Here is a 23,781-nt window from a genome sequence, read left to right as displayed (position 1 = left end):
TTGTCCTTGTAGTGTTTGATAGCTGAGAAAAGCATTTTGGGCACAGAACCCTACAAACATGCTGTGAGAAACAGCATGCCTGCTTAGTAGGATGATTGCTACTGTATTAAAAGTCTCCTCTGGTGCAAATGGTGTGTAAATATATATATATATGCAGCTATCTAATTTCACCACTTACTTAAATAAATTCCAAATTATGTATATATTGATTCACTTGACTAGGTTGATTCCAAAGAAGCCATTACTTTCAATCAAATAAATGATAAGCATTTTCAAAATATTTATGTTTAGTGGATCACATAGTCAATGAGAAAAATAAAAAGCATATTTAAAATTACGGATCATTTGAAAGACTATCACTTCCTTACCCTGCATTACCACATAGATACATTTTGGCATGTATTTGTTTGCTTCAATTTAATCTTACCTTAATATATATGTAGAATAATCTGGAGAATTTTTTTTAATTTATGCTGGAGTTTTTCTGCTGTAGCTAAGGATGAAAATTTACATTCACCAATTCTGGCTCTTACTGGACGAAGATTTAAGGAATGCACAGCATAAAAGCTGCAGAGAGCTTTCAAAGTTCATTTCCTGAATATGAGATTACTGACAGTGTGAAGGGAGCTACACACTTTTTGTAAGGTTCAGGAAACACACAACAGTCCAAAATGTGAGCTTCTCTACCACCTACTTGTCACCTTAGCTGCGGGGTACTCAAACACCTGACTCGCTAAGAAATAATCATCAGCTATTCCAGTCTTCAGCTGCTCTCCACTCTTCACTGCCAGTAAATTCCATTCTTTTACCAAAAAAAAAAAAAAAAAAAAAAAAAAAAAAAAAAAAAAAATTCAATGGCAGTTACAGGAGATAGTGGGAACATGTCTCTGTAGCCTACTATGTGGGATTCCTACAAAAGGGCGGTGAAAGAGGATTCTGACCCTTGTTGCTAGGGCTCCTTCTTTAATTTGTTCAGTTAGTTATGTAAAAACACTGCTGGGGGCAGGGAGCATAACCCATGCAAGCACATTAATCAGTAATTTGAGTAAGTATATACTCTTTAGAGTCCTCCTGGACTAAAGAAGCATTCTTCATTTTTGCTTCTCTGAAAAAGTAAGTCTTGAAGATTTCTCTCCTCCACAGAGAAGACTTTATGACAACGGGAGGAGAAAGCTGCCTGATAAACACAACAACATTAAGTATCTCTTACTTTAGGTCCTAGCTGAAGTAGGGTCATCTGGTACAGCTCAGCGAGCCCATGCACCTGGTCACTTTTGTCTCCCCACAATATCCCATACATCCCCATACATCCCAGACTGTGTCCACATGGTGGGAGCTGACAGTTTTATTCCGGATCAGCTACCATAGGCAAACAAGCAAATTCTATCAGGATCACATGATAGAAGAAGATTTTCTGGGTTTGTGTTTGCAGTAGAGTATTTCTAAATACTTTTATTTCTAAATACTTTTTCATCAGTTTGACTATTCCTCTAAAATATTTTAAGGTGAAAGAATCTTAGAGTGATTAAGGTTGGAAAAGTCCTCTAAGATCATTGAGTCCAACCATTAACCTAGCACTACCATGTTCACCACTAAAGTATATCCCCAAGTGCCACATCCACATGCCTTCTGAACACTTCCAGGCATGGTGGTTCAACTGTTTCCCTGGGCAGCCTATTAGCAATGTCTGACCATCACTAGCTTTTTAGTGATTGATATATCATTCAATGTGGATAATATAATTGCCAGAAATATATGATTCAACATATACACATGCAAAGCTACATCTTATCTACCTGGTCATCAGGATTCTAAAAAATTGCAAACTATACTTTTAAAAGTAATGAATAAAAAACAGAGTTAGAATTCTATTAACTCACAGTTGCAATAAAAGAATGCACAGTGCTATGATTTAATGCTCTTTGCAAATTATTATTTCAGTAAAAATACCAGTTGTACTTACGGAGTTCTTTTTCACTGTCTTTACTGTTTTCTTGTATTGTATTAATATGAAGATATCCAGTCTCTAAGAGCCACCATGACCTAGGAGTAGCTGCAAGTCTTTCCCTTGTCTCTCTTTCTCTTACAGAATAAAGCAGAAATTCCAAGAGAGTTTTGAAAGTATGTAGACAAATGTAAACTGGAAATAATTTTATTTCATCTTCTCTAAACTAAATGCCTGGGATGTAGCTTGATTTTCTATAATCAAATTTTGCTTCAATAAAAGTGCATTTATAAAAGCGAATGATAGAATAAGCTTGAATTTACAAATTGTAGCACCTTGTGCTGTGATTGCAATTTAGAGTGATATGTTGCCACTTTGAATAATTTTGCATTGGCAGCCGTGGGTTTTTTTAGAATTACAAGTTATTTTGGCCAACAGCCAGAATAAAGAAAGTGATGCAAAAATGTCTTTACATTTATTGTACTTGCATGACTGGAAGTTTTTTTAGCTTCAGTGTTCCAGAATAATTTTATGTAACAGCAGGAGGTGTGTACACTTCAAACTAAACTACTCCTTTGATGTAACTTTTCAGAAATCTACATAGAAGATACAGTTTGTTTTAATTACTGAGGCAAATGAATGAGTTCATGGGATCAATCAGTGAAAACCCTATTAACTGATTTACTTAAAGATAGAGGTTTGACAATTATTATTATTAGAATACATATTTAAGGTTTTGGTTTGATTTAATTTTTCAGTTTCCAAAAAATGTTAAGACTCAAGTAGCATCTGGAGCCTCAGAAGTTCTCTCTCCTACTTCTTCCATTCCAGTAAGTGCATTTTACATTAAAGTTTGATTTGAATAATTTGTCTTTCTGTTTTGAAACAAAAAAAAAAAAAGAAATTAAAACCTCATAAATTTTTCTCTGTAATTCATAAATGCTTCTCTTTAATTTGTAAAATGCCATTGCTTAGATTCTTAGATAGAGAATACTAAACGGCTCGTACATTCCTTTCAGTATCATTTAATTCACCAATGCTTTGGTTTCTGAATGGACTGAATGAATCCAGAAGCATCTTTATAGGTTCATTTTTCAGTGTTTAAGAAGCCTTAAGCACTTCAGAAATTATTTTTAAAAATCCAATATACAAACTAATAAACAGCAGGAGAAAATTAAAGTGTCTGAAACTATATATTTTCCGTTTGACCTGCATGTGGTTCAATGATAGCTACTGATATCTTGCTGTATAACATCTGTGCCTGAGATTAATAGTCAGCTTTTGTAATAAACAGAGTTTAGGACTTTTTCATAAGATCCCTGCACTGGACATTATTTCCAATGTGAATGACATCAGTTTAAGAGTAGATGGAAATATTTGGAGATTATATAGGATGCCTTTATGGGTTTGGAAATTTTTGCCAACTCTGGTCTTTTTTTCAGGTGAGTATGTACACAAATTTCTGCTGAAGAAAAGCATACTTCTTGCCATTCTCCAAGAATTGTCCTTCTTCATCCAATGAAAGGCTTCTACCTAGCAATTATTCTTGATAATATTGGCAATAATAATCATAAAAAAAAATTGCTTTTATGTTTTCATAATTTTGCTTATCAAGCTTTCAGAGCACTAGTTCACATACAGGCGTCAATCTTATGTTATTTAACAACAGTTTTCTTTCTTAAATAATCCTTGCCTTCAATACAGAAAGGTAGGTATAGTATTCCATGTAAGATTTGTAACTGAGGAACAAGAAAGTAGATGAAAGGGAAGGTTTGCGAGAAATTTGTGAATTGCTCAGTGAGAAACAATGAGTAATGAGAACAATGAGTGAAATTTCAAGTTCCTAACTGTATATGTACATATCTGATGCTTGACTTTTTCTAAGTGCTTTACAATATTAACTAATGAAATTGAAATTTTAGTAAATTTTCATTTATCATCTTGATCAAAAAAAAGGTATTATTAGGCTTGAAAATTTCACAATTAATGCTAAATGGTACAGTGGAAATCTGTGTTTAACCTTCTGAGATAATAAATAGATTCTAACAGTAACTTAAATCAAACATTTATTTGCAATAATTAATTTGCAAGTTGATCTTTAAATGTTGGATGCATATTGACCCATTCAAAAATTTGTAATAGGAAAATTCCTATTTTCATCAAAGTATCCAGAATGTTCCAAAGGAGACTTTATCTTTACAGATAGCAAATTATCTTCTTTGAAAATTACAAGAAACAGAAAACCTTTGGGTTTTTTTTTAATACATGTATAAGGCACTTGCCATAAGCATTCACTGTTATTGTAATACTTGAGCATGCTTCTCAGAGACTTCTTTAGATTATGCCTTGGTTAGATAATTTTACATATTGGATACGGAGACATATCTTCTTACCAGTATTTATGCTTTAGAACCCTACTGGACCTAATGGAAATTTATCTGATATGCCATTAAAACTATTTTATTCTAACATTAGAAGACAGTCAAGGATGTAGATAAAGACATCATCTTTTACTGGACCAGCAATTGTAACTGGGAAGAATTTGGCAGAATTTAGGTACAATATTCTTTACTTTGGTCTAAATACAAACAGAGAAAAAAAATGTCTCTTTAGTTTCATATGCATAAATTGGGCATTCTTTGAAAACACTGGTAGCTGGCATCTGTGAGAAGGGACTTATTTTAATTGGAAGTGAGGAGAGAGAAAGTACACTGGTAGCTGGCATAGGGGACAGAAAGGAATGAGACAGAAGGAGAGGAGTTATTCAGCCTAAGAAAAATTGAATTATTTGTGTTTTGAAGTTTTGCTATACAGGATTCAAGCAAGCTTTAAATTTTAATTTACAAGCTCATCTTTGGAAGATGAGCTGGTGATCAGTGAAATGAAGTTCTTCCTTACTAAGTGCTACATTTTCACTAGATTTTAGACTGAGTTAACTATTACACATAAAGTGAATTGATCAAAGGAATGTTTTTTCATCAGGAAGATATGGTAGCAGGTAGTAACTGTTTGGTTTATAAGTGCAGAAATATACATCACACAACAGAGTCATGCATATCACTTTTGGAAGTAAGGCTTCATCTCAATCTAATGAGTATTTTTTTTTCCCTGGATAGTGATTATAATTACTATAGCAACTGTTAATGAAATTTTTGTATATGCAATTATATCATTTTCATGCTCTATAAGACAACTGTTTTAATATTTATCAGTTTCAATAAGCCTAAAATAATAAAAAGTAGTTGAAAATAGTATATAATAGTTAATATAATATATTATATTATAATATATTATAATATAATATATATTATAATATAATATATAATATTACATATAATACATATAATATATTATATATTTTATATGTATCATATTATATATATAGGTATGTCCAAGAATACTAATTGCAAAGAACTATGTAAAAAAAAAAAATCCCAATAACTAATAAGTTATCCAGATGAAATTCAAATTTGAAATTAAATGTATCAGCCACAACAGGTATCTGAAATCTATATTGATGAGATCCAGGCTGTTATTCTTGCCATTTCAAGATTCCATTAGCTCTGAATTTTAATGACTGTGTGTATTCATGTAAAGTATATATAGTGAAACGTTTTCTTGCTATTATTTGACTTCCATGTACTACCATTCCTTAAAAAATAATCCAGCTGGAGATAGATTCTAGATCCTTATATAAATTCTGTCACTTCTGTAATATATTTTGTATGATTTACCCATCCCAACAGAGTTTTCTTCTCATGTCTTCTGCCTCCAGCTGGGGAGACTTGGAGAGAAACAGTAGAGGTCAGGATTTGAAACTCATTAATCAACTGCACAAAATACTGAAACAACAACTACTACCACCCAGAAATAGGATGATGGTTAGTTATCCATGGGGAAATGAAGACTCTATTAAACATCCCAGCCTCTCAATATCCTGATGTTCCCTGACAAGCCTAAACTGCAGGTCAAATTAATCTCATTCATCACACAGTGTAAATCTGATGCTTTTAAACACATTTCAAGGTTGTGTTTGGCTTAAAGTTAGCCTAAAACAACAGCTTTCCCTTGCTCAAACCAAATTCTTCATTTAGTTTCCTATTTTCTTTTTTTTTTTTTCCCAACCTTTCAGTTTTCAATGCATATCATTAAAAAAGCACATGACAGAAAACCACCTGTGCAGGCATGCACTCTGGCAACTTAATAGGAAAAAAATACTGAAAGAAACAAACCACATCCACCTCTGGGTTTTAATTTTGCAATTTTCATAGTTACTCACCTACCATAGCAATGGAACTAGAGTAGTGTGACCAATACCCATTAAAAAAAGTAAACACAATTCCAATGAATGTAGATAATGTTTTGTGAGAACTTGAAGGAACAAAATAATCATGGTGACAATAGCATGGAAAGGAAGATTAGTTGTTTCTTCCTAGGTTGCATCTAACTATAACATGAACCTGTGGTTCATGAAATATTTTGGGGTGAATGGAGTAATACTGAAGATTAGATTATGTACAGATTCTCAAGACAACCATATATTTAGGATATTTAAAAATATTTTACTGTATTAAAATTTCTCCTTGAGTTACTATTCATACTGCATAGTTACACTTCACTGTCAGTAGCCTGAACCACCAGAGCCATGTACCAGATACTAGCTCTTTCTGAAATATTTTACATCTTCAGTAAGCCAACTGCTGCAAACAGAAATCTAGTAAGTTCTAATACAGCTTCAGAGGTTATGCCATCCAAAGTAAAAAGTAAGGGAAGGAGGTATTAAAGGGAGGTTTGCTAAAAAGGGGAGATGCAGGAAAATGCTCACATTGTTCCTATGTCTATAAAAGCCAAAAGCAGCTTAGTGTTCAAGAGCCATAACCTCAAATTTATGTATAACTATATGGGTGTTTAGAATCTTTGGGCACTAAAGGAAGCCCACTTAAAATTAGGAAGCCTTCCTAATTTAATTTTGTCACCCAGAGCCCTCCTAATTCTGAGTAATTTCTATGCTGTCTAACCCACTGAAAACTCCGCTTCCAAATACACTTTTGTATTTAGCAGATGTATTCTGTAGTGACAAACTTTACATACAGACACATCTCCATAAACGCTTAGCAGATGGATATTTACCACTTCGAGTTTATCTACAAGCACAAGGTTTTGGTGACCACCTTTCATGTCTTGGTTCACAGGTTTATCAGTTCATTAGTATTTCCTATATTTTTAATGGAAAGTGAGAAATAAAGTACCCAGGGTACTGGGAATTTATAGAGATATCTAAAATCCTTCAGGAAGTCAAAAGTCTGAGAAAAAAGGGGGACTAAAAATTGATGCAATCACTTCTGTTCTCCTACCTATCTTTCTTTCCAACCCAGAACCAAATTTCTGATTTCACTGTGGAAACCTTCAAACAATTTTCTATTTGAATATTTAATAAAATACCAACCATATGAAGTAAATTCTATATATGTCTTCATTCTCCAAGCACTTTACCATAAATTTTGCTAATGTTCTTCAAAGAGATGTCAATTTATGTATTTAAAATTATATATTTTGGATTGCTTTATCCTTCAGTAAATTTGGATAAAGCTACGGAGACCAGCTCATTGCTTTGTGTTTCTTTAATCTATCAAAGATTGTCTGTGTAGAAAAGGATTTTTTTCTTTAATGCCAAATGTAGATGTTCTGAATAGTATTTGTTCTGCATAGAACACTGCATTTTATTTTAGTCATATTTATGAAGCTGTGACTCATTTTTTACATAGAGTCACAGGAAAAGAAGTCATTCTGACAGGTTTCTTGTGTATATTTTGTTTGCTTGTTTATTTTTGTTCATCTGTTACATGCTTTGCATAATGCTTCAGTCATGAATGGTCAACTGTGGCGTTAGCTTTCACTCTTTCCGGCTGCACGCAGCTCTTGGGAGCCCAGCTGTGGCGTAGGTTCCACGTGCTGCCGGGGTTTGCTGCCGCAGGTTCCCGGACATGGCTCCGTGTCTCAGGCGCGTGGGCTGGCCAGCCTCTGTTACCGTGCGCTAGGGATCCTTAAGAGGTAAGGAATTTGTCCATTTACTCCATGCTTGGCAGGAATGGTTTATTGATCCCGTGGCGTGGTTCGATGGAAAGACGCAACCACTCCCGGCACTCGCATGGGAGAAAATGGCACCTGGGTGCCGGCGGGGTAGGATTTTATGGAGGGGTGGGGCAAGAGGATCCACGGCCTGCTGTCCAATGGGGGCGGCTGCTGTGGCGGTGACGCCAGCAACAGCGACCAACCAGAGAGCCCCGCAGGGGCAGGCACCGAGCCTTGGGCTGAGTGGGATCGTGTGGATTGGGGTAGCAGGTGCGGGGTTTCCTGGGGCTGGACGGGGAAGGATACGACACGAGGGGTGTGCGGGATTACAGAATTTGGCTACTTATTTTAACATAAATTAAAAACCCTAATCTAAACCAGAACACCAGGATGCAAAAGTCAACCCTGAGAAGACAGAACCTTTCTTGCATTTTTGCTTCTTATTACATTACTTTTTGTCAAATATCGGTATTTCACTTATAATTCCATAAAAAGCAGAAAAATACATAATTATTTCATTTTTGAAATAAAAAATAATAATATTTAATTTTTAATTGAGGCATCACTGAAAAATGGATAATGAACACTCAAAATGAAAAATCTTGATTTAATTAATAAAAAGATATAGAAGTACAAAACAGTATTATGCTGTGAAAAACATCAGGCAATCTTCATGTTGAAGTTTGAACCATAATTCATACAAGTTCACCTTATTTCAGAGGCTGGACAGAGAATGCATTGAAAGCATCACTGAGAAGAAGGAATTGGGAGTTAGCAAAAAGCTCAACATGACCTGGCTATGTGCATTTGCAGCCCAGAAAGTGAACTCTGTCCTGGGCTGCATCCAAACAACTGTGGCCAGTAGGTCAAAGGAGCTGATTCCCCCCCCTCTACTGTCTTGAGACTGCATCTTGAAGGCTGTGTTCAGTTTTGGCACCTCTAAAGGAGGATATGGACTTGTTGCAGTGATTCCATAGGAGGGACACAAAGATGACGCTTCATTTGGGGCTGCAGCACCTCTGCTATGAAAACAGACTGAGAAACTTGGGTTTGTTCAGCCTGGATAAAAAAAGGCTCCAGGGAGACCTTATAGCAGCCTTCCAGTATGTGAATAAAGAAAGCTGGAGAGGGACTATTTAGCAGGACACGTAATGATAAAACAAGGGGCAGTGGTTTTAAACTTAAAGAGGTTAAACTTAAAGTGGATATTAGGAAGAACTTCCTTACTGAAGAAATTTTTTCTTCCATGTGAACATAAAAGTTTTTGAAGCCAGGATGGATGAGGCTTTAAACAACTTGGTCTAGTAAAAGGCGTACCTGCCCACAGCAGGGGATTGGAACTAGAAGATTTTTAAGATCCCTTTCAATCAAAGTCACTTTTTGATTCTATGTTTCTATGATTTATGAAAGAAACATTAGAGAAATTAGAAAGCACAGGAGATTCCTATCTCAAATATGACACCTGGTCTTTGTGACTGAAGGAAGACGATTGAGGGTGAAAGGATAACAATACAGAAGTCTGGGAAAAAATATGGTTGCTACTCCATGGACAGACCCTGGTCAGAATACCTGACCTCCTGTGCACAATACACTCTAAAAGGGACTAAATGAGGGTGGAGCAGGACACGGTAAACTGGTTGGGCACAAAAATCTTGGCTTTCCTGAAGTGCTGACAGACTAATCAAATACTAAGGGTTTGAGAAAATCCTCCCTTTTCACATGATGGTGACTCTATTCACATATAACTTTTGTAACACTGATTTAGTCTCAGATTACTTTTGTCTACAACTTCAGTGTTTCATAAGACTGTATAACTAGTCTCTATATATATCACCACACAACTTCTAAAAAAAAAATCTAATTATTTTTATAGTTAGACTTTTTTTATTCTGCTGATCTCTGCAACAGTTAATATTGATAAAAAACTATTAAAAAGACAATTTCCTCGATTCCTTACAATGAAAAGAGTCATCATAATTGGTAAGCAAATTACTTATTCTAGCTAACAGTGATAATTACAGAAAATCTGCTTAGATTCATGGGGTACAAATAATAAGCAGCTTCATCAGGTTTCAAATTCTTATGTCTCAAAAACTTTTTATTTTTGAGACATTAAGCAAGTACCCCCTTTACTTTCACATTGATTTAATTTAGAAAAGTTTGGAAATATCAGCGTGCCTGCTGCAAGGAAGTCTGCTCATTAGCTGTCTTTTGTTAATGTGCTGGTATATTCTAAGATCATAAAGTACAGAAGAATGAATGGAGAAGTAGGACCTTGCTGACTTTTTGTCCTGAATATTAAGATCCTGTTGCTTCTGTCTGGAATGATTGATAGGTTTTTGGTTTGTTTGTTTGTTTGTTTTGTTTTTGTTTTGTTTGTTTGTTTGTTTTTGTTTTTGTTTTTTTTTCTGTTTACTTATCTTTCTGTTCTAGAAGCATCTCTCCTCCTCCTAGGGACACAGGATTAAATTGAGCTATCTTGTCTGAAAGCAGTAGAGACAGTAACCAATTTGAGTTTTGACATTTAGAGATTGATGGAAGAGAAAATAACACAGGTAAAAAATTTAGGCAGTGATGAAATAGTATGTCTGAAGCCAATTACTCAGAAGACAGCCCTTGTACTAGCAAAGGAGAAAGCTTTACTGTAAGCTGCAGAAAACAAATGTGCTTTATAGATGATAATAATATCTCATATAGAAAAAGCACTTTCATTTCTAGAATATTTAGCTATATGACAACTCTTTTTTTTTTTTTTTTAATAAATGAATAAGGCTGTTATTAAAAGGAACTGATGGGCAGTGGCACAGGAATCAGAAGGGAATCACTTTCCTGCTAAAAATAGTGTTTTGGGAAGAAATCTCTTTTAGGTAATATTTCTGATGCAACATTTTTAATTTTCATAAAGCACTATTATAATGCTGAGTTTAGTTTTGGCTCTTGTAAAGAACAATGTTCTTTAGTTGAAAGCTTTGTTGAATGAATTGTTTGTCTGAATTTCTCCCCTGAGTGACCTGTTTGGGATTAGCTGCATTAATATGAATTAGGTGCTTACTAAGGCAGAGTTTATTAACTGGTGTTTTCTTTTAAAGAAAATAAATGGTTTGTCATCAAAAGAACCCAGCCCAAAACCAAAACCAAACAACTATTAGAAAGAAAAGTAAGTTAATATTGGGGTTTTTTTTAATTAATAAATGCCATTCAGATATTAGATAATTCATATTTTCATTTTGATAAGACAGTAAGCTGAAAACAAATACTTGTCTGAAACATCAGTCTGGAAAATCAACACTGATAAGGGAATAGTATGGTGGAAAAGGAAATCCTTCAGTTATAGCAGATGAATGTTGGAAGAGATTGCCAAGGGCAGGTATACAATCAGCCTCAGTGAAAGATTCAAAGCCAATTTACACCACTGTGTGAGACCTGGCTTAAAAGTAATAAAATATTTCCTCCTCTAATGCAGAGGTATTGGCTAAATGACCCAGCAGAAAACCTGTCACATCCAAAATACTCTTTTAAGAAAAATCCATTACACTGAAAACTGTAATACATTTTTTTTACTGCCCAAGGAAAATACAAATCTGTATTTCCACTGGACATTTTGGATATGAGCCAGCAATGTCTGCTTGCAGCCATAAACTCAATTGTATCTTGGGCTGCATAAAAGGAAGTGTAGCCAGCAGGTCAAAGGAGGTGATTCTCTGTCTGTTCTTCTCCTGAGATTGTCATAGGTAGAATGGGAGCTTCAGACAAAGTTTATTAAAGAAGCCCTCCCAATGAGTCACAGTGCACAAAAAGGACCCCCTTGGTTTTTAACTCCTTCTCAGAGAGGAATCTGGGTTTGGCTGGATCCAATCCTAATCACAGTCAATGTCTTATATCTAAAGAATAATATAGCTGTAACTGAAACTTTATAGAACTTTTTTTCCTGCAGGATTAAAGATGACAAAGCAAATACAATTATATAAATAAACCAAAGGATTTATTTAAATTATTTAATGATTATAATGATTATAATAATTAGTCAAAAATAGCTTAATCAGAGTTATTTGCTATAAAGCATGGATAGTTATAGCTGCTAGTGTAATGTACTATTTTGGAAGCAATATTGAAGCAATTATATTTAAGCAATTACATTGAGGCAACTATATTAAAGCTAGCAAAACAATTATTAAGTTGAGATTGGTTTTACTCACCCACACCGATGACTGTGGACAAATCTGTTGCTCAGCCTCAAAGAGTAACCTTGAGGGGTGTTCTCATTCAGGGGAAGGATCCTCACACTCCTAGTATATCTTCTCAGGGAGATATACTAGAAGTCCTCACAGTGCAAAAATGGGACTGGCCTTTTACTGGATAAAGTGATTGGTTGCCAGTCATATATATTTTTTAGATTATGTGTTTTCAGATTTCTTCAGCCAAATAGACTTTGTGCTGAAAAAAGTGTTACCAACTCTTTGGTTTCTTCTGCTCGACACTTTTGACTCATTTCTGTATCAAGGCCTGCACATCCTTGCTGCTCCCACCCTCATTCAGGGAACATCTGTATTGCATGTCCTCATGGTGAGTCTGATAGGTCAGTCAAGTTGGTCTCAGCATTCTTCAACTCTAACAACAGCAGACCCTTCTGTCCTAGTTGCAGCGAGAGGGTATGGTGTAGCACAGTGTGGGCATGACTGAGGTGTTGTCCTACACCGCTGACTTCATTCCTGTGGAGCATAATTTCAGGAATGCGATACACCCTTGCAAAGAAGACCTGTTTGCTTCACTCTCTAGAGTGAAAAAAGCTATTGGCATCAGCTGTGGGTACTCCATCCTTTAATGCCATCCTTCCCCCACTCATCCTTTTGAGCTGCAGCTCCGGAATGTGGTGCTGAAAAAAAGCATCAAGGTGGCACTGAACAGCAGTGCCCGTGGGGCAGGCTATATCCCTGTTTATGGAGAGCATCCTGCTACAGAGACCCCACCTGGAGTAGTACTGTGTCCACCTCTGGAGTTCCCTGTAAAAGAAAGACCTGGACCTGTTTGAGCAGGTCCAGAGGATGGTCACAAAAATCATCAGGGGATTGGAACACTTCTTCTATGAGAAAAGGCTAAGAAAATTGTGGTGGTTTAGCCTGGAGAAGAGAAGGGTTCAGGCAGAACTTATGGTGGCCTTTTGATAGTTAAAGGAGGCTTAAGAAAGATGGAAAGAACTTTTTGCCAAGTCCTGAAATAATGAGACAAGGGGTAACAGTTTTAAAGTGAAAGCATATAAATTTACATTAGACATCAGGAAGAAACTTTTATTTTTTTTTTTTTTTTAAACACAGTGGAACAGGTTGCCCAGAGAAGTTGTGGGTACCCCACCATAGGATGTGCTCAGAGGCAGTTTGGATGGGTCTTCGGGCAATCTGATAAAGTTAAAGATGACACTACTCACGGCAGAGGGTTTAGACTGGAGGATCTGACCTGTACAGAAGCAGAAGTCCCTGTTGGAATTTTTTGCCATTATTAGCTGCTTAAAGTTACTAAAACCACAAAAACATACCTACACCTTACTTTTATTGCATGAAATAATGTATTTCTACCATGAATTTCCACTGTATGTTTCCAAAAGCATAAGTCATGATGACAAAAAATCCAAAATTTAATCTCACCTCCTGGCTTTAATAAATTATAGAATTTCATTCAGTTACTTCATGCAAACATAGGTAATTAAATTTAATTCATCTCTCTTAGATGAGAAGTCACACAGTGCAAACTCTCAGGACTATCCTACTTGATCTCAAAAATGCAGAGGTGAATAGCAGTAGGTCTGGAGTGTTGCATATAACAATTTATCTGTTCTAGGAGATATGGTTTTGACACAGCTGATCACCTGTTTAATCCCTTTCCCAACAGTTTTTTTTGTGTAGCAGCATCACTGAATGTAATCTTTCTGAGCACCAACTGTTAATGACCTGTTCTAGCTGTCCCTTATTTTCGATTTGCATTTGTCTGTCTTGGCTCTTGTTATGCCCTTTTTGCTGTACTGAAGATATCATTGTAAAGAGTTATATTTACAAAATCTGATTAGATCACTTGTTTATCTTTCTCAATAATTTTCTTAAAACTCTGTGAGCTTTGTATTATTTCTACCTTTATCCTCTCAACAAGAGTCCTTTAGGTCCCTGGAATAGTTGTCATTTAGTGTCACGTAAAAAAAAATAAACTCACCCTCACTGTTCCACTTCTTTGAACTCTAGGCTTCCAGCACACTTTTTAATTTGCATATACGCATGGAGTCTGTTTATTCTAGAATGACAGCATTCTTTTGAACATCACCAGTTGGCCAGAGGTAATGGGATCAGAAATGAGTCTATGATAAACCACTCTTATCAAATCTCAGCCATTAGAAGTAAGAACTTTTCTTTATGTTTGACACCTCCTTTCTTGTTTAAATCAAGCATAAAGTCTTACACTGGCAAAAGATATGGAGTAAATTGGATATTGTATTCCCAGTTCTCCAACTGACTGTTGGTATAATCTGATTTATAGAAATATCTTACAGCCCTGAAAATATTGATCTTAGAAGAAATCTCAAGACAACCAAGAGGCTAAGAAGTATTTAGTCTCTCCTTATATATCACTTCATCCACTGGCCTGGCATTGATATCACCCTGTCAGCCCAGTACTCTCTGACCCAGTTCATTTAGGTTTTCCATATGGGGGAAGTTTAATGTTTCAATATAAAATTTACTTAAAGATAATTGACGTTACAGAAGATTTTGATTTAGCATAATGCAATGTATTGATATCACAAGACAAGCACAATATCAAAATTTCAGTGTGCAGTTGGATCACAATGCAAACACGATTCCTACTACTGGTCTTTGTAAATTCACTGCCACAATGCTGTGGCATTCCTAATTGCTGGGAGACATTATGTAGCTTGAAGTCAGCTCAAGGCTACTTCTCTCTCCAATGTTCATTTTGACAGCTGCTCAGGTTTTGGGAGCTGGTTCCCCCAGGCTGGATTGACTAAATCAGGAAGAGATTAACTTTTTTTTATTAACTCGGGGAAAACCATTTAGACAATCAGCTGACACACTTGTCTGATACAGCCATGTAAGTAACACAGTGACCACCTGCTGGTCCCTTTAGTGTTCAGGTAAGTTCAGTTTTCTCTATAACACCTGTGCTCACTCCTTGTATCCTACCCTAAACTTCTTGAGCACATCACCTTAGCCCACCTCCTCCATGCCTTTTTCCACTGTAGAAGCTTGTTGATCAGTCAAACAGATACATCCCATTTTTCACCAGAGTTTTCTCTTCTCCATAGAGAAATTACTGTGTCATAATAAGCACGTTGTGATAATGCTTCATCAAAGGAAGCAGGAGACAAAGATAAATCACAAATACAGACTTGATGACTGAAGCCATTTACCATTGGCTCAGCTTTGTTGTGCGACTTGACATGAGACAGATTCTTTGGCATACATATTTATGTTGAATTGTCAATGCATATGACTCGAGCCAGAGTACAGGAAACCTGCCCTTTGGGATTGCAAAATGCTTTTAAAACACACGTTCTTTTTTTTACAGTTGTTTCAATCTAATGTGGCCTCCAGCATAAATTGAAGCAGCCCATGAAGCTGTTCTAGCTAATGTCTCCTTAATACAGTTGCCTCTGAAGGCCTTTAAGACCCAGAGTTAAAGACTTTGTTACTCCTCCTACCCTTAGCAACAGGTAAGATCTGTGGGATGACAAAATGCACTGTAGAGGTTGGCAAGTTTAGGGGCTTTTTTGTTTGTTTGTTTTTAAATTCCAATCAAAATGGTATTGGGTTTGAAATTATTTAATCTGAATCAAGAAACTGAGCCCCATTCAGTGGGCAAAGAGGGTCAGAAATTTCTATAAACCAATCAAATATGATCTTGAAGGAAGTAATGCCCTCAATACAAGATTTGGATTATTGGGGGAAATTGCTTTATTTTCAAAATAGTGCCTCAAAAGACTACTGAGAACCTCTGGGAAAACCTGCAAAGTATTAAGTCATCCACTCTTTCAGCAAAAGAAAATTTGTATTGGTTAAGACTGTACAAACTTTTCCCTGTCTCTGGGGAATAAATGATGGTACACTTTAAATTACCTTGACATGTCTATATTCAGAAACTGTGTAGATCAAGCCTTACTAAAGAGAATGAGCCAGAGGTCATTAAAAAGTCACTTGTAAAGTTATTGATATTTTTGAACAGAGCAAAGAACACTTTGTTCCCATTTCTTAACAATTCATCTCTGATAAAGCTGAGAGACAAGGAATGAAAAGTTGAAATACAGTAAAACCAGCAAGAATAGAAGCATACATCTATATTTGATTCTAACCTTTCATACTCTTAATCTATATTTTCAGCAAGGGTGTGAAGTTTCCACATTCAAATAAAGAAAGCTGAAATTATTTTTCTTCAGATTTGGAATAATTTCTGCTGCTGCTGCAGAAATACTGGTAACAAAAAGGAAAGCAAAACACTTCATACCACTGGCATGTTGCTGGGGAGATATCAAAAATGTTCATCTTCACAGATTTTGAGCTTTTTGAAAAAAAAAATATCATTGAATTTCTTTCAAAGTAACAAAAAGCTCAAATTCATGTATACTGATCGCTAGGAAAGTTTCCTAGCCAGCATGCTGCGATACCAGATAAAGTTTACCAGTTTTGTTGCTCTATTTTCAAATGAGAATGACTTAAACTCTGTGAGTTGAGGTTTTGAGGGGTTTTAGGGTTTTTTTTGGTTGGTTGGTTGGTTGGTTGGTTGGTTGTATTTTTTTTTAATAATGGTACCTGGAAGACATCTTCTTGATGCAGTTGATCTTGGAAAGGCTGTTTAAGAAATTTGCAGTGTTGACGATTCCTACCAGATTAAGATATGCAGATAAATTATTGTTTAAATTCTAGAAGGAACCTAAAAGAAAGCTTTGACTGACAAACTCTTAAGGTGAAAATAATGTTAGCTCTGGGTTTGACAGAGGAATGTGGGTTCTGAGCGGACACAATTTTGGTGTGTTCTAATTCAATCTACCTTTGTGTCCTAAAGTAGCTTTTTATGTAACTATGATTATGGAATTTCAAAGATTAAATGTGCTTCAAAAAGACATGTGAGCACTTCAGAAGCCTTTGAGGACTACCGACAGAAAGGCTAAAACTTTCCAGAAACTGCCGTCATAGAACAAAGATGCTGGAGTTAATACAAGTGAGAAAAAGAAATTCCACAGTCTGTCTGGGCCTTTTGGACACAGAAGATAGGTGAGATTTTGGAAAGCTATAGCCATCATTGTCCCCTATACTCCTAAAGTGGGGTGTGTAACTCATTGATATTGTTGTTCTAACTGCTCTAAAGCTTATGTCTCTTATTCATATTTGGGTGGTAGACACGTTGCAGACTCAGGGACTGAAGAATTTCAAGTCAGAATTTCAACCTTCATTTCAGAAGGTTTATGTAGTAAAAGGAAGATTTGACAATTATAAGTATTTTCTTCAAAATAAGCAAACAAATACCAGCCAAAGAAATACACAACCAAACCCCACAAAACAAACCCACAATGTATCAAATGAGAGGTGAAACCTCAGCTACTGCATAAAAATACCTGGGAACATCTGTGGCCTGAGGAAACTATTGCTACAGTTTTTAGTATGTTTGGGATTTTATTTGAATTCCCAGACAAGAGCTCTGTCCTCCTCTTTACATGCATAAATTAACGCCATGCTTCAAAAGAAAATAACAGAATAGTGTCATCTTTGGATTATTACATTACTAGAACAAATGCCCAAGTTTTGATTTTGCAAGCAGGTGCCAGAATAGACTTAAACAATTTAACAATTTAAATCAGATTTTAACAATTTAAATCAAATTAAACAATTTTAAATCAAAAGTGATGTGACCAGCAGGTTGAGGGAGGGGATTCTTCCTCTCTGCTCTGCTCTTGCGAGACCCCACCTGCAGGATTGCATTCAGCTCTGGGGTCCTCAACATATGAAGGGAATAGAACTGTTGGAGATAGTCCAGAGGAGAGCCACCAAGATGGTCAGTGGTCTGGAGAAGCTTCCCTATGAGAAAAGGCTGAGAAAGTTAGGGGTTTGAAGCCTGGAGAAGAGAAGGTTCCAGGAAGTCTTTACTGTCCTCTTTCAGTATTTAATGGGGGCCTGAAAGAAAGCAGGAGAAGTACATTTTTCGAGAACTTGAAGTGAAAGGACAAGGAATAATGGCTTTAAACTGAAAGAGGGTTTAGATTAGGCATGAAAAAGAAATTCTTTACTGTGAGAGTGGTGAGGCACTGGGAGAAGATGCCCAAAGAAGCTGTGGATAACCACCCCCCTGGAAGTGTCGATTAGGGCTTTGATCAACATGGTCTAGTGGAAGCTGCCCCTGCTGATGGCAGGGGATTGGATCTAGATGGATCATGAAGGTCCCTCCCAATGCAAACCATTCTACAATTCAATAAATATTGCAAAACATGTGCATTTTAATTACACAGATGTTTCATTAGTCATGTAAATACTTATTTTGACATGAAATGTTGGAGAAAATATTTTCCCTTTTTTCTGTAATTTGTTAAATGCTTCTCATTATTGCATTAATTAAACCTTAACTGAGCACAAGGAAATGTCAGAATAATTCTGGGTGAGGTTGGCAGCACTTACACAAAAAGAAACCCATCTTCCACTTCTTTTTCCATTGAATGTTTAACAGCTTAAAACTTAACTGAAGGGTTAAACTGATGGTGAACAGGATGGGGTCTTCAAAACTGATCTCACTTTCTTTCAACTGATAATATTAATATTTATAAGCATTCTGTGAGAGTTTGAAGAGAGATTTTATTGGAATTCTAAATGCCTTTAAAAGTCTTTTTCTCTTTTTTCCTTAAATACAATTGTATAGCTCTCTAGTTGTTACAGTGCTGTCTTCAGGTTGCCTGTGGCCTTCAAAGCTCTTTTATTTATGCACAAGAGAATTTTAAGTTGTAGTCAACCATTAGCAGAAGAGCAATAGCTTAATGAAAGATCATCAAAAACTGCATACCTCTAAATCACAATCTTTGCAGTGATGAGCATCAATACATGTGGTGTAATATGGCAGTGAATAAATGACCATGTACTCCAACTCTACATTGAAATGAAGTTTTAAACTCTGATTACTTCAAATGATAAGCAAAAAAAATAGCTGAAAAAAAAACCTTTCCACTTATTAATAAATAATAGTGATACTGAGTCCTCTCCTTTTATAACTTTGTATAAAACAGATCACATCACGTCTCTTGACTATAACAGCAAAGTATTTGAATGAAAACTTTATAAATCCTTTTATATGATATTCATAAGTAGATACCAAGGGCAAAATTCTTGATATCGAATGTTTTGGCTATATTGAGAAAACTTTAGGAAAACTTTAAGAAAACAGCCACTGTTAAAATTCAGAAGCACATATGAGTTAAAAAAACAATTTCCTTTTATAATAAGTACTTTTAAAGAAGAAACAAGTTCAAATAAAACATATGCAAAGATTTAGATACTACTTTCTAATAAATAGCAGAATACTGGACAACAAAGCCAAGATAAAAGTTTAAGTTTTTTCTGAAAATATTTTTAAAGAAGGAATTCTAACTGTTATATAAGCATGTCTTTTATTCTGTTTCACATAAACTAAATATTCAGATTCTATTCCTTGCTATAATAACATAAGCTATATTAACGAGGGAAAGCTTCTGCCCTGCAATTTTACCAGAGAGTTTCTTGGAAAGTACTTTGAAGGTAGTCTTGAGAAATAAATGAAAGTGGTATAAAGATTTTGTGCCATTTCAAAAGAAAAAAAAAAAAAAAGGGGATGAAAGAAAGGGACAAAAGAAGGATGAGTTTCAGTTCACTACAGTGGTGAGACTGAACTAAAGCAAATTATAAAGAAGAGTAAAATATGAATACATTTAGGACTGAGGTTATGCAACAAGAATTTCTTCAAACAATCATAGAACCACAGAACCATGTAGGTTGGAAAGGGACTCTAGAGGCTACCTAGCAAAACCTTCAGTTCAAAGCCAATTCTGTTTAACTATGTTGATTTGTCCAGTTGATATTTAAATGTCTCCAAGGGTGGAGATTCTACAAACTGTCTCTGCAACCTCCTTGTGTTTCCTCCTCCTCCTTAAGAAAAAACTTTTCTTGTATTGAGACATAGCAACTTGTGCTTGTTACTTCTTGCCAGAAGTCTCAAGCTTCTAGTCCCCTCCATTTTGGGCACCTCTGTTCGCTGTTCCCTCTTAAGGTAGCCTCCAGTTGTCTCTGCTTGGAGCAAAGTCTGGGGCTGTTGTATCTGTCTGATCTTCAAAGACCCTGTGAATCTCCTGTTCTTCCTTCCTGATGGTGCACAGCTCATTCACCTCCTCCTGCTGCCCTTTCAGTGACTCAGCACCGAAACCTGAGCAGGATTCACACAGGGTTAGGTCCTGAAGGGAGGCATCAGACACTTCTAGGGCAGTTCCAGAACAGCAGGCCCTGCCAGAGATGAGGATGGCAGCATAACATCTAGGTGAGCATCTCTGCTGAGGTAGGAATATCTGCTCCAATTGGTGTTGGAGATGATTGTACCTCTACCACTACACAGTTTTGAATAAAGATTCAGGCTCCCTTTGTACCATTATTGCACTATGACAACTGCTGCAGCAGTGCTAACTGCCTTTTTTTCCCTCCATTTAATGACATATTTTCAGGACCTCATGTTGCTCAGATTTATATAGTTACTAGCTGTGTTTTACAAGTGTCTCTTACCAAAAAACACTAATAAAAAAACTCAGTAAATAGATTAAAATAGTGTATAAATAAATAATTAAAATAGTGTATAAATAAAAGTGTGTAAATAAACACAAATATTGCTATGGTCTTTTGTAATTCTGAAAAGCTGATCTATAATACAGTAGTGGATATAGATGAGCTTTGAAAGTGTACTGGATGTATCTTTCAACAACATACACTACCATGGCACTTCTACTCCTACTTCTGCATTGCCTCTAACAATATTCACATTAATTTAGAAGAAGAGTTGCTGGATTTATTTTTCCATTATTATGCAGCTTTCAAAAAAAAGTATGGAGTTTGTGTTTCCTTAGTTTAACTTGTGGATAAATTATATCAATAACAACCAATAGCAAATAAAGGTATGTGTTAAATTTATTGTATTATCACACTGAGGCCACTCACAGTGATAAGCAACATACAGACTTCTTGGAATTTCCTATGACTAATATATGCAGAACAGAACACTGTGTTTTAATTTAGTTTATTTTGCTCAATTTTTATACCAATTAGTGTGTTTAAATATTAAACACATGCATATATTCTGATACTGTAAAGGTATAAAGGAGGAGAGTCTGTGTCCCTTGACCTGGACACAGACCTCTTCAGTACAGAAGGTTTCTGGGAGAAATGAGAGAAATTTGCTTTCTTCTATCCTTTAGGTACCTCTCACATTTGCCATGACCTTTCAAAGAAAATTAAGAATTGTCTTACAATTAAATTGAGCAACTTGCTCAGCACTTGTGGTATATACCGACAAGTCCCATGGACTTGTGTGTATCCAGTGTTTTCAAATGTCCCTCAGATTGGTCATCCTCTACTGAGTGTGAATCTGCTTTAGACTTTCCCTCATGTTTTGGGGTCCTGAGACTCCTGAAGGCCAGTCTTACTATAAAGATTAAGATGACAAAAGCATTCTATGCTTTAACTTTCTCCATGTGTTTTTGTCACTAGATCCTCTGCTCCATTCAGCAGAGGGCCCACACTGGGCTCTATTTTGCTTCTTTTTCTTATATTAATAATTAATGATGTGCTGATTTTTTTGTGTGTAATTGATGGAAACTGTTCTCTTTCATAGTACCCCAAATTTTTTTCAGAGCTAGGAGATGAATGAAACATTATTGGCTTTTTTTCTGCTTCATTAGATTTCATTCAGAGTCTTTGCATCACATTAGATCGGTTTGTTTTTATGAAATGTGATTTTTCTCACCAATATCTCATGTACATTTAAAATGTAAAAAACATATATGGCTGGTGATAGCCTATTAGGGAGATTTCTTTAAATAAGGAAAAAATTAGCAGGTTATGCTCCAGACATCTGTGTGTATGTATTTGTATCGTATCAGCAAGAAAGATTGTTACATCATGCAGGCAGTTGCAGAATGTGACAATGTAATGCACTTCCCATATGTAATAAATAGAAGACAAGAAAATGGTAGAAAAAGAAAAAAAAATAGAGGCTATAGGGGTTTTTTGTTTGTTTTAGCCTATTGCTAGCCCTACTCTGTTTCTAATAAAATTTCCTGAAAATGTTTATAAAATTCATTGCACTATTTATAGGCTAAATTCAGAACATTACCTTTATCACATTTACTGTGAACAACTAACTAAATGAGCTTTTCCATGTAAGTGATTATAGTTTATGAAGAGCCCTTCTAACAACTTTAAAGTGCAATGAATGGATGATTAAAAAAAATATTATCATAGCACAATTATTTTCAAATCCTATTCCCAAAGGAAAAGTACAAACTCCTTGAATTTAATAGAAGATATTAGAACTTTAGATGTATTGCATTGCTTTATTTTTCCTTTTGGAAGGTTTTTTTAGCAATGCTGAAGTACTAAGGTGACTAAGCATACAGTTCAAATAGGATAACTTCAGGCATGCCTAAAGGAGCTGTCTGGAATTCTAAAATGCTATTATAGTAAATGGGGAGGTGCATGTCATTTTAAGAAACAATTTGGATGGCCATATGTACAAATCTAGTACAAATCTAGTTTAGAATGAGATTAGTCATGCCTTAGATTAGCTCATCTCTTTTTTTCTATAAAAGTATTCCGAGATACCTTGTTTAGAATTATAGAATATCCTGTGTTGAAAGGCACCCACAGGGTTCACTGAGTTCAACTCCTGACTCCAGACAGGGCAAGCTAAAAGCTAAATCATATAGCTAAGAGCACTCCCCAGATGCTTCTTGAGCAGTAACAGGCTTGGAGCCATGACTGCTTTCCTGGAGAGCTTGTTCCACTGCTTGATCAATGAACTCTTCCCTAATATTTAATCTGAGCTATTAGTGATCCAGCTGTAAGGCATTCCTTTGTGTCCTGTCACCAGACACTAGAGAGATGAGGTCATCACCTCCTTCTCTGATTCCTCCCATGAGGAAGCTGTAGACAGCAATGAGATCACCCCTCTGCCCCCTCAAAGCTGAACAAACATACTATGTTCAGCCATTCTGCATAAGTCATGCCCTCTAGACCTTTCACCATCTTTGCTGTCATCCTCTGGACACATTCTAATATTTTTACATCCTTCTTGCATTTAGAAAGGCAAAATTGCACACAGAACTTGAGGTGAGGATGCACTAGTGCTGAGTACAGCTGAACAATGCTTTCCATCAGTAAGTTACTCTGTGCCTAACGACCCTCAGCATACAGTTGACTCTTTTGGCCTTAAGGGCATATTGTTGACTCATATTCACCTGGTCATCAAACAAACTCTCCAGATCCCTTTCTGCAGGTCTGCACTCCAGGCTCTTGTTCCCCGATCTATACATCCATCCAGGATTACATTCTCAGATGCAGAAGCCAGTGCTTGTTATGTAAATTTCATATGATGAGTAGTTGTCCAATGCTCTGATCTATCAGAATCTCTCTGTAAGGCCTCTCTATCCTTCACAGAATCAACAGCTTCTCCTATCTTAGTATTGTCAGCAAACTTATTCTGAGTACATACAACTC

Source organism: Vidua macroura, chromosome 2 (genome assembly GCF_024509145.1).
Source record: "Vidua macroura isolate BioBank_ID:100142 chromosome 2, ASM2450914v1, whole genome shotgun sequence".
In the NCBI taxonomy this organism is placed as follows: Eukaryota; Metazoa; Chordata; class Aves; order Passeriformes; family Viduidae; genus Vidua; species Vidua macroura.
Note: the sequence above shows the minus strand (reverse complement) of the source record.